Below are 7,952 nucleotides of genomic sequence, written 5' to 3'. Positions count from 1 at the left end.
AATGGTGGCGAAAAGGAGGTTACACTTATCAAAAATTTATACAATTGAGGTAGTAATATTTTCCCTTAGCTCACACCTATTTTCCAACATACCAACTGATATTTTCCTGATTTCACACTTGCAGTCGGGCCGAGTGAATGAGTATGAGCTGCGTAAAATTCAGAATGTGGAAGAAAACAAAAAAAAGTTCAAGGAACTCGGATTAGGAAATTATGCTGCTAATCCAATTAAGCCGATAGTCCAGCAGAGTATAAAGGAAAAGAAGGATCGGGATGATCCTGAATATGTTGTGGAAAATGAGACGGGAGATGAAAGTGATGACACTTCAGAGGTAATATTTTATACTTATTATGTACACTTATTCTTTATTTGTGTTTATTTTATTATTAATTAGCTGTTTGTGAAATTATATGAACCTATTGGGTAATTTTGTGTAAGGGGTTGCATTTGATTTTGCACTTATTATGTACATTTTTTCTTCATTTGTTGGTAGAGGCCTCTTAACTTAATTAGTAATAAAGAATATAGATAAAAAAGTGTTGTTAATGCTTTCTTTTTTGAGAAATTTTAAATGTTTTGTGTTGTTAATTTTAAGTTTGTTTTGTAAACGCTTATTCATTTGTATTAGGCTAGACACAATTTGCATGCAATAATTATGTCTTAAAATTTCTAAATGATTATTTTTTTTTATTAAATTAACAATATCACAGTATATATCTATTTTAGTTATTATGTACATTTTTTCTTCATTTGTGTTTAATATTTACTGCATAGGGAATCAAATCTGTCCAGAAACGGAAAGCAATACCTGGTCCCAGAACTCGTTCGCGAGCAAATGATAAGGATTTAGGTGATAAGGATCCGGTGAATCCTATCGACAAAGGCAAAAAAGTTGCTGCTGCTAGTACCAAAAGTGCAAAACTTATAAAGCCAACATGCAGCAAACTGTTAAAACAAGGGGATAATTCTGCACCAAGTGGTACAATTGCTGCGTATATGGCCCTGCGAGAACGTCAGAAGCAGAATCTTGAAGCTGAAATGAGGAGAGAGGATGTTGGTGATACCGATTTACAAAATGGAAGTGAAGGTGAAGAAGTAGAAGCAGGTAATATGGTCATTTATACTTTATTTCTTCTGTACATCTCATTTTTTAATAACTAGTAGGATTATTAGCAATAATATGGTAATTGCATTTTATTTTATTTGATGGCTATCTGAACAGAACCTAAAAGACGTAGAGGACGTTCAAAAATGTTAAAAGTTCATGCTAGGATTGCTGCTGAAAAGATCTTTGTTAAACTGAGTAAACGAGGTCAACCAATTGGACAGCGGAAAACTAGATCCGAGTTGAGCAATTTCCTGGGGACTCTAGTTAAGGATCACGTGTCACTTACTTATGTTAATTGGCATGTTGTTCCAGATGATTTGAAGAAGAAAATGTTGGAATATACTTTGGTGACCTCTATAACCTCAACTTTACTTACTTTTCTCATATCTGTGCACCAACTCATTCAAGTTCTATGTTGACACATTATAGGAGAGGTTTGATATTGCACCAGAAGGGGAAAAGTGGGTGTACAAGACACTTAATTCATCCTGGAGAACACACAAGTCTCGTGTCAAGCTGATGCATTACTCCCAATTTGACAATGACGAGGAGAGGATTCAAAACAGGCCGGATCATATTCCGCTCGAGGATTTTAAGATGCTGTTGGACTAATGGGCGGACGATGGAGTTCAGGTATATTTATAAGGTGGCAAGTATATAGTTTGGAAATTAATTTGCTGCATGCCATTTGATATGGAAAGTAAAATATGATAACATTGTTTTGGTAACAGATTTTGGCTGAGGATAATAAGGCTCGTCACAATATGTATGTTGAGACACACACTCTCGGTTGCAAGAGTCTTGCTGAGCTTAGAACAACACTGGTATGAACATAAACAACTTGAGTACCCTATAGCTTTTAATAATTTGTCATAAATATTTGTTAATTGATGATGTCCGTAATTTGTAAGAAATAAAATTGAGTACCTTGTACCTTTTTCTTATATTAATTTATAGAGTGCTGATAATCGCCAGTTTGATGTTAATTTTGGATAATTGCCATATGAGTTTATAATAGGCACAGACTTCAATAATATTTGAAGGTGTATTAGGCACTCTAAATCTTCTGCATTTAAATTTTTATTGGATTAAATAGCAGTTTGGACTTGGTACGCTAATTTGAGTTTAGCTTTGAGTTTGGCAGTTTTTTAATTCTATTTTTAAAAATGCACTCAAATTATGTAATGCCCAAATTCACAGTTGTAAAATTCAGTTTTAGTTTAATTAGTTTGAAAAGTTCACGAGTGAAGTGTATGTTCCGATTACTTCGATTTTTTGTCTACCTTCAATGTTCCCGTACCAAGCTTGTCTAATTCATTGTCTAGTTACGAGTGAAGTGTTGTTTATGTTACTTGACAGAAAGAAGATGACCCAAATCAGAGGTCCCCATCAGAGGCTAAAATCTTTGTAGAAAGTCGCAAGCGCAAGCCTGGACACGAGTACAAGTTATTCTAAAAACAATTAAGAAAAAAATTGTAAGTAAATTATCTTCTAAAGTATATATATTTGAACTCATTTTACCTCTACCTCTGTACACTTGACAAAACTTTCTCTTGTAGGAGTCTGTTGAAAAGATAACGAAAGAAGGAAATGATGCAGCTGAGCTCGTTCCTAAAAAGAAAAAGAACCGGCCAGATTGGTTGGTGGGAAGGCAAGGTAAAACAGCAGCTTCGACAGAAACTCCAGTTGATCCGGTTACACAATCTACAGTCGAGGAGCTGCACACAAATATTGCTCAGCTAGAGAGTGAGATGGAAGCGAAGGTCAATACAAAAGTTCAACATAACATGGCCTGGTTGCTGAAGAAACTCGGAGAGGCAAATCCGGGTCTGAAAGTTGACATTACTCATGACTTTTGTGCAACTGTTTCTAGTGATGGAGATGAATTTGGCACTCCAATCACTCCTGGCACCGCTTCTGGAACCGCTCCTGGCACCACCCGTGGCACCACCGACTCTTAAATATAACTGTTTCTACGTAAAACTTAGTTAATATGAATTTGTCGTCCTTCATTTTGTTGTCAGATTGTTTTGATGTTGCGTTTCTTAAATGGTTTGGATGGGATTGTATTATGTTGGAGGATGGTTGGATATTTGTTCTTTTGGAGTTTGGTATTTGTAGTTTAGGTGGATGTATGGTGGGAAGTTTGGATGGATGTTTGTTGGATTGTTTGTTGCATTATTTATATTTTTAATGGGAATGCTCCAAAAACAATGCAGGCATTGCAGAAAATTTTCAAATATGTGTTACAATAGCTCATTTTAACGTTACAGCTGATTAATGTTTGTGTTACAGTTAGTCCACTTAGTGTTCCGAAAGCACCTTTTTACTGTTACAATAGGCACACAAATGGTGACGTGGCAGTCCACGTGTAGGACCCACACGCTGACGTGGAGAGTGATGGACCCACCAACATGCTGACGTGGCTATTTGGGACCCACAGGCTGACGTGGCAGCGGAGGCCCCACCACGCTGACGTGGCTTTGTGGGACCCACATGCTGACGTGGTAGTGCGGGACCAACAAGCATGTGGGTCCCACGTCAGCATGTGGGTCCCACGTCAGCATGTGGGTCCCACGTGCTGACGTGGCGGGTGTGGGTCCCACATGCTTACGTGGCTGAGTGGGACCCACATGCTGACGTGGCCTCTGTGGGTCCCACATGCTGACGTGGCAGGTGAGGGTCCCACATGCTGACGTGGCTTTGTGGGACCCACATGCTGACGTGGCTTCTGTGGGTCCCGCATGCTGACCTGGCCTCCGTGGGATCCACATGTTGACGTGGCATATGTGGGACCCACATGCTAGCTTGACCGGTGGAATGTGCTATTGTATCAGTGGTTTACCGTTACAGCATCCCCTTATTATGTTACAGTAGGGCGCTGCTGTAACGTTTTTTGGCTGTTACAGTTGATTCCAGTTTGTGTTACAATAGGGGCCAATTGTAGCGTTCGCAAACGTAACGCCCATTAGTGTTACAGTAGCTCTATTGTAACGGATTTTGGCCCTATTGTAACATGACTTGGGCATTACAATTGGCCATCTATGGCGTAGTGATAGTCTCAAAAATGATAAATGTTATTAATTTAACAAGATTATTAATTCAATGAGGTTTAATATACAATATCTTTATTATGCTGGGACTGTTTTTTTAAAATATCCATTTGAGTTGGCTATACATTTTTACCAGTTCTGTTTTTGGCCAAATACAAATTTACAAGCATTAGTACATAGTAGTAGGTCTGATGCTGACTTTACAAAAAGGAACTTGCTATATTACATTTATATATGCTCCTATACCAATGTTCACGAACACTATGCTTGTCAGTTGTCAAGGAATACTTGGCGGATTTTCAGCGGAGCTTGGCTGCGTACTCGAAACATTAGCAAGCCACTGGAGTAGCTTCTGAACTTCAAAAGTATCGTCAACAAAGTACTTGGCCTTGCTAGGCTTTTGCTCCACAGTGCAGAAAAAGATTTCCGGAACAGCGGGGACCACCACAGATTAAACAATTTTCAAAGTACCGTCGTACATGTCTCCAATGCAGAGGATGAAATCAGGGATCTCACCATTGCTAACCATTGTCGCGATTACCTTTTCTGTGACCAAGCCTTTGCTTGCATCCTAAATATTTTAGGTTGCTAGTTAAGTAAATTACTGTACAATGCACAGCGAAGACCGAAAGAGGGAGACGAGAGACACATACCTGTGGTTTAAGCTCAACAATATTTTTTCCCTTTCTAACTACTGCAGGTTCGTTAGCAATGACGTGTTTACAATGATCCGACAATTCCTTTGCCTGCAAGGATTCAAAATCATGATCTGCATCTTGACGGTGCCAAACCAAAGCACTTTCTTTGACTTCGATGGTGGAACCATCCGTGACTTCTGTATACGAATTTATTATACGCTCCACTGTTGCCTTCCACTCGAGATCCACAACCAAACTAGATTGCCATTCAGAAGTTTTCTTCCACCTGCAAACCAAAGACAAGAAGTGCCACAAGAAAAGGTCTCTAAGAAGTTTGTGAAGGAAAATACCTTATGAAGTACCCATGTTCAGCAGCTAGTCCTAGACCTTCACATGGAGCCAGCCACTCGGTTAAGGAACTTCTACCACTTCCACTAACGATAAACACAGTGTTCTTAGGATCATCACACAGAGTGATAAGAGCAGTTTCAGCTTCACTACTAAGGTTTTTCTTGGTCGAGGAATGAGGAACAAGGATGCCAACAAAGTCTAGAAATATAGCCCTCCTATTTGTCTAGTTGTACGAAGGAACTATGTTTTCAAACAATTTTTGAAAACATAGGGAGAAGGCAGCAACCTTAAATATGAAACTGAAGCCCATACCCCAGCATTGATAATTATAGTGATCAAGACATGCTCTCTCCATGCTATGGACGAAACTGCGAGCCCAATACGCCACATCAAGAGACTGAACATAGCTATAGTTCTGCTCATGTCTTAATTGCCTTAAAAAATCATCCATGGAGATCGTAGAACGCATAGCCTCAGCTACGAAACTAATACCCCATGGATTTATTCCAATTGTTCCACTCAGAGATGGAGAACAACCAACATATTCATAAATGATTAGCACACTTGTTTCGAGGAGAATATGACATAATTCCCCTAGCTTCATCCATAGTTGTAGAGCCCTGCCTGCAAACAAGATACATGTTAGGGACTAGATTCATTCCATCTCTTACATAATTTATTATGCAACATTCCGAGGCATCATAGTAGGCACTCTTTTCACATTGATCAACTGGTCGATCAATTAGAATCACTAGTTGATGACCACAAGAACCATAAATCTGATTAATCCTGTTAGCAGTTCCATACGTCTCCCATCTCACTTCCTCAATGTCTTCTCCTGAGCTTCTTTCAGGATTGATAATTTGAACAAGAACCACAATATCCCGCAAGTTTTCATACTTCCTCAATAGCTGTTCAGATGCTAATAACTTCAGACTAATTGCCTTGAATAAGTTCATGTCGTCTACGCCAACAATTACATGGTTCCCCTTGAACTTCCCTTCGAATTCCTTGACTTTCACTGATGTAGAAGGAATATTCAGAACATTTTCAACTTTTTCCAAATGAATTCCTATAGGCAGAATCTTGATATACACCGTGCGAGCACTATAATCCAGCCCAATTTGTCCTCGTTTGGACTCACAGTCCAGTCCTAACATTCTACTACAACATGAGAAGATGTGGCGAGCAAAATCGAAAGTATGAAACCCGATGAGATCATAGTTCAACAAAATCCTCAGAATGTCAGCACTTACATGAAGTGTTCGATAGATCTCTGATGCAAGGACTGGACTATGGAGAAAGAATCCGAGTTTGGCCCTGTAGCGCTTATTTCTCAAGAACACAAGGACCGCCATGAGGTGATAGTCATGAATCCAAATATAATAGATAAATAAGATATTTTTTTAAGGTGCAGTTCTGCTCCCTAACTAATAGTAGAAATAAAGTAATGGTTATAAGGGTTCTCTAAAACATGACCCAAGTTAATAAATGTCTCTAACCAAAAAATGTCTACATTTTTAATGTGTTTTTTGTACGCAATAAATTATAACTAATTGAACATCACTAAAATTATAGACACAATTGGGATAAAAAGTTAGGCACATTTGAAAACTTTACAAATATAAGGACAAATCCGACAGTGGCTTAAAAATCCAAATTTGGACCAATTCTAGCCTAAATCTTCTCAACGGGGGCCTGAATTACGGTCCAAATTGAGGCCACTTAGGCCAACACTATTGAATCCATGACTTTTTGGGGTTGTTTGGATGATTTGGTTCGGAGTATTACTCTAGATCAATTTTTATTTGTTGGTGGTGATTTTAATGGTCATATTGGTGCGAGAGAAGATGGGTATCAAGGTGTTCATGGTGGGTTTGGTTATGGTGTTAGAAATGACAATGGTTCGACGCTTTTGGAATTTGCAACAGCACATGATTTAGTGATTGTTAACTCTTGTTTCCGCAAGCGTGATGACAATCTAATTACTTTTAGGAGTGGGGGACATGCCACTCAAATTGATTATCTTCTTATTCGCAGTAGAGATTTCAGATTTTGTTCATATTGTAAGGTTTTCCCAGTGGAAGCTTGTGCTTCACAGCACCATCTTTTAGTCATGGATTTGTCTTTGGATGGCCCACCTATGGAGGGATTGAGAGTTGTTACACCTCGAATTCTGTGGCGTAATTTACATGGATTGAAAGTAGCAGAATTTAAGGACATGTTTGAGGGTTTTTTTAGGTTGGAAGATGATGTGGATCAAATGTGGATACGTATGGCTGATTTAATTCGATGTGTGGCACGGAGGACGTTGGGAGTGGCTTCAGGGAATGTAAAGGAGCAGAGAGAATCTTGGTGGTGGAATGATGATGTACAAGCCAAAGTGCAATTTAAGAAAGAATGCTTTTTGGAATTCATGTCGTGTCCAGAAGGGCCAGATCAGCATATAAAGCGGGAGTTATTTAAACTTGCAAAAAGAATGGCTAAACAGGCAGTTGCGGAAGCGAAAACTAAGGCGTATCAAGACATGTATAGGCGTCTAGGTACTAAGGAGGGAGTGAATGAAATTTTTAAACTTGCAAAAGCACGTAACAAGCGCAGTCAGGATATTGGTGCGGTTCGATATATAAAGGACGAGGGTGACCGGGTTTTGCTTTATGATGGGGATATTATAGCGAGATGGGGCAGGTATTTCTCTGAGTTATTTAACGCAGCTCGAGGGAGGGAGATTGTATTCGAGCAAGAGAATGTCAATGTTTCTCACAATGATGTTGGTATGAGTCAAGATATTACTATGGCAGA

General features: G+C 39.0%; 1 pseudogene; it reads right to left on the bottom strand.

The window, feature by feature from the left end:
- Nucleotides 1-4,438: 4,438 nt before the first annotated feature.
- LOC108192422 (probable alpha,alpha-trehalose-phosphate synthase [UDP-forming] 9) lies at nucleotides 4,439-6,529 on the bottom strand (annotated as a pseudogene).
- Nucleotides 6,530-7,952: the final 1,423 nt, after the last annotated feature.

Source organism: Daucus carota, chromosome 9 (genome assembly GCF_001625215.2).
Source record: "Daucus carota subsp. sativus chromosome 9, DH1 v3.0, whole genome shotgun sequence".
Taxonomy (NCBI): domain Eukaryota; kingdom Viridiplantae; phylum Streptophyta; class Magnoliopsida; order Apiales; family Apiaceae; genus Daucus; species Daucus carota.
This window is presented reverse-complemented; position numbering and strand designations above follow the sequence as displayed.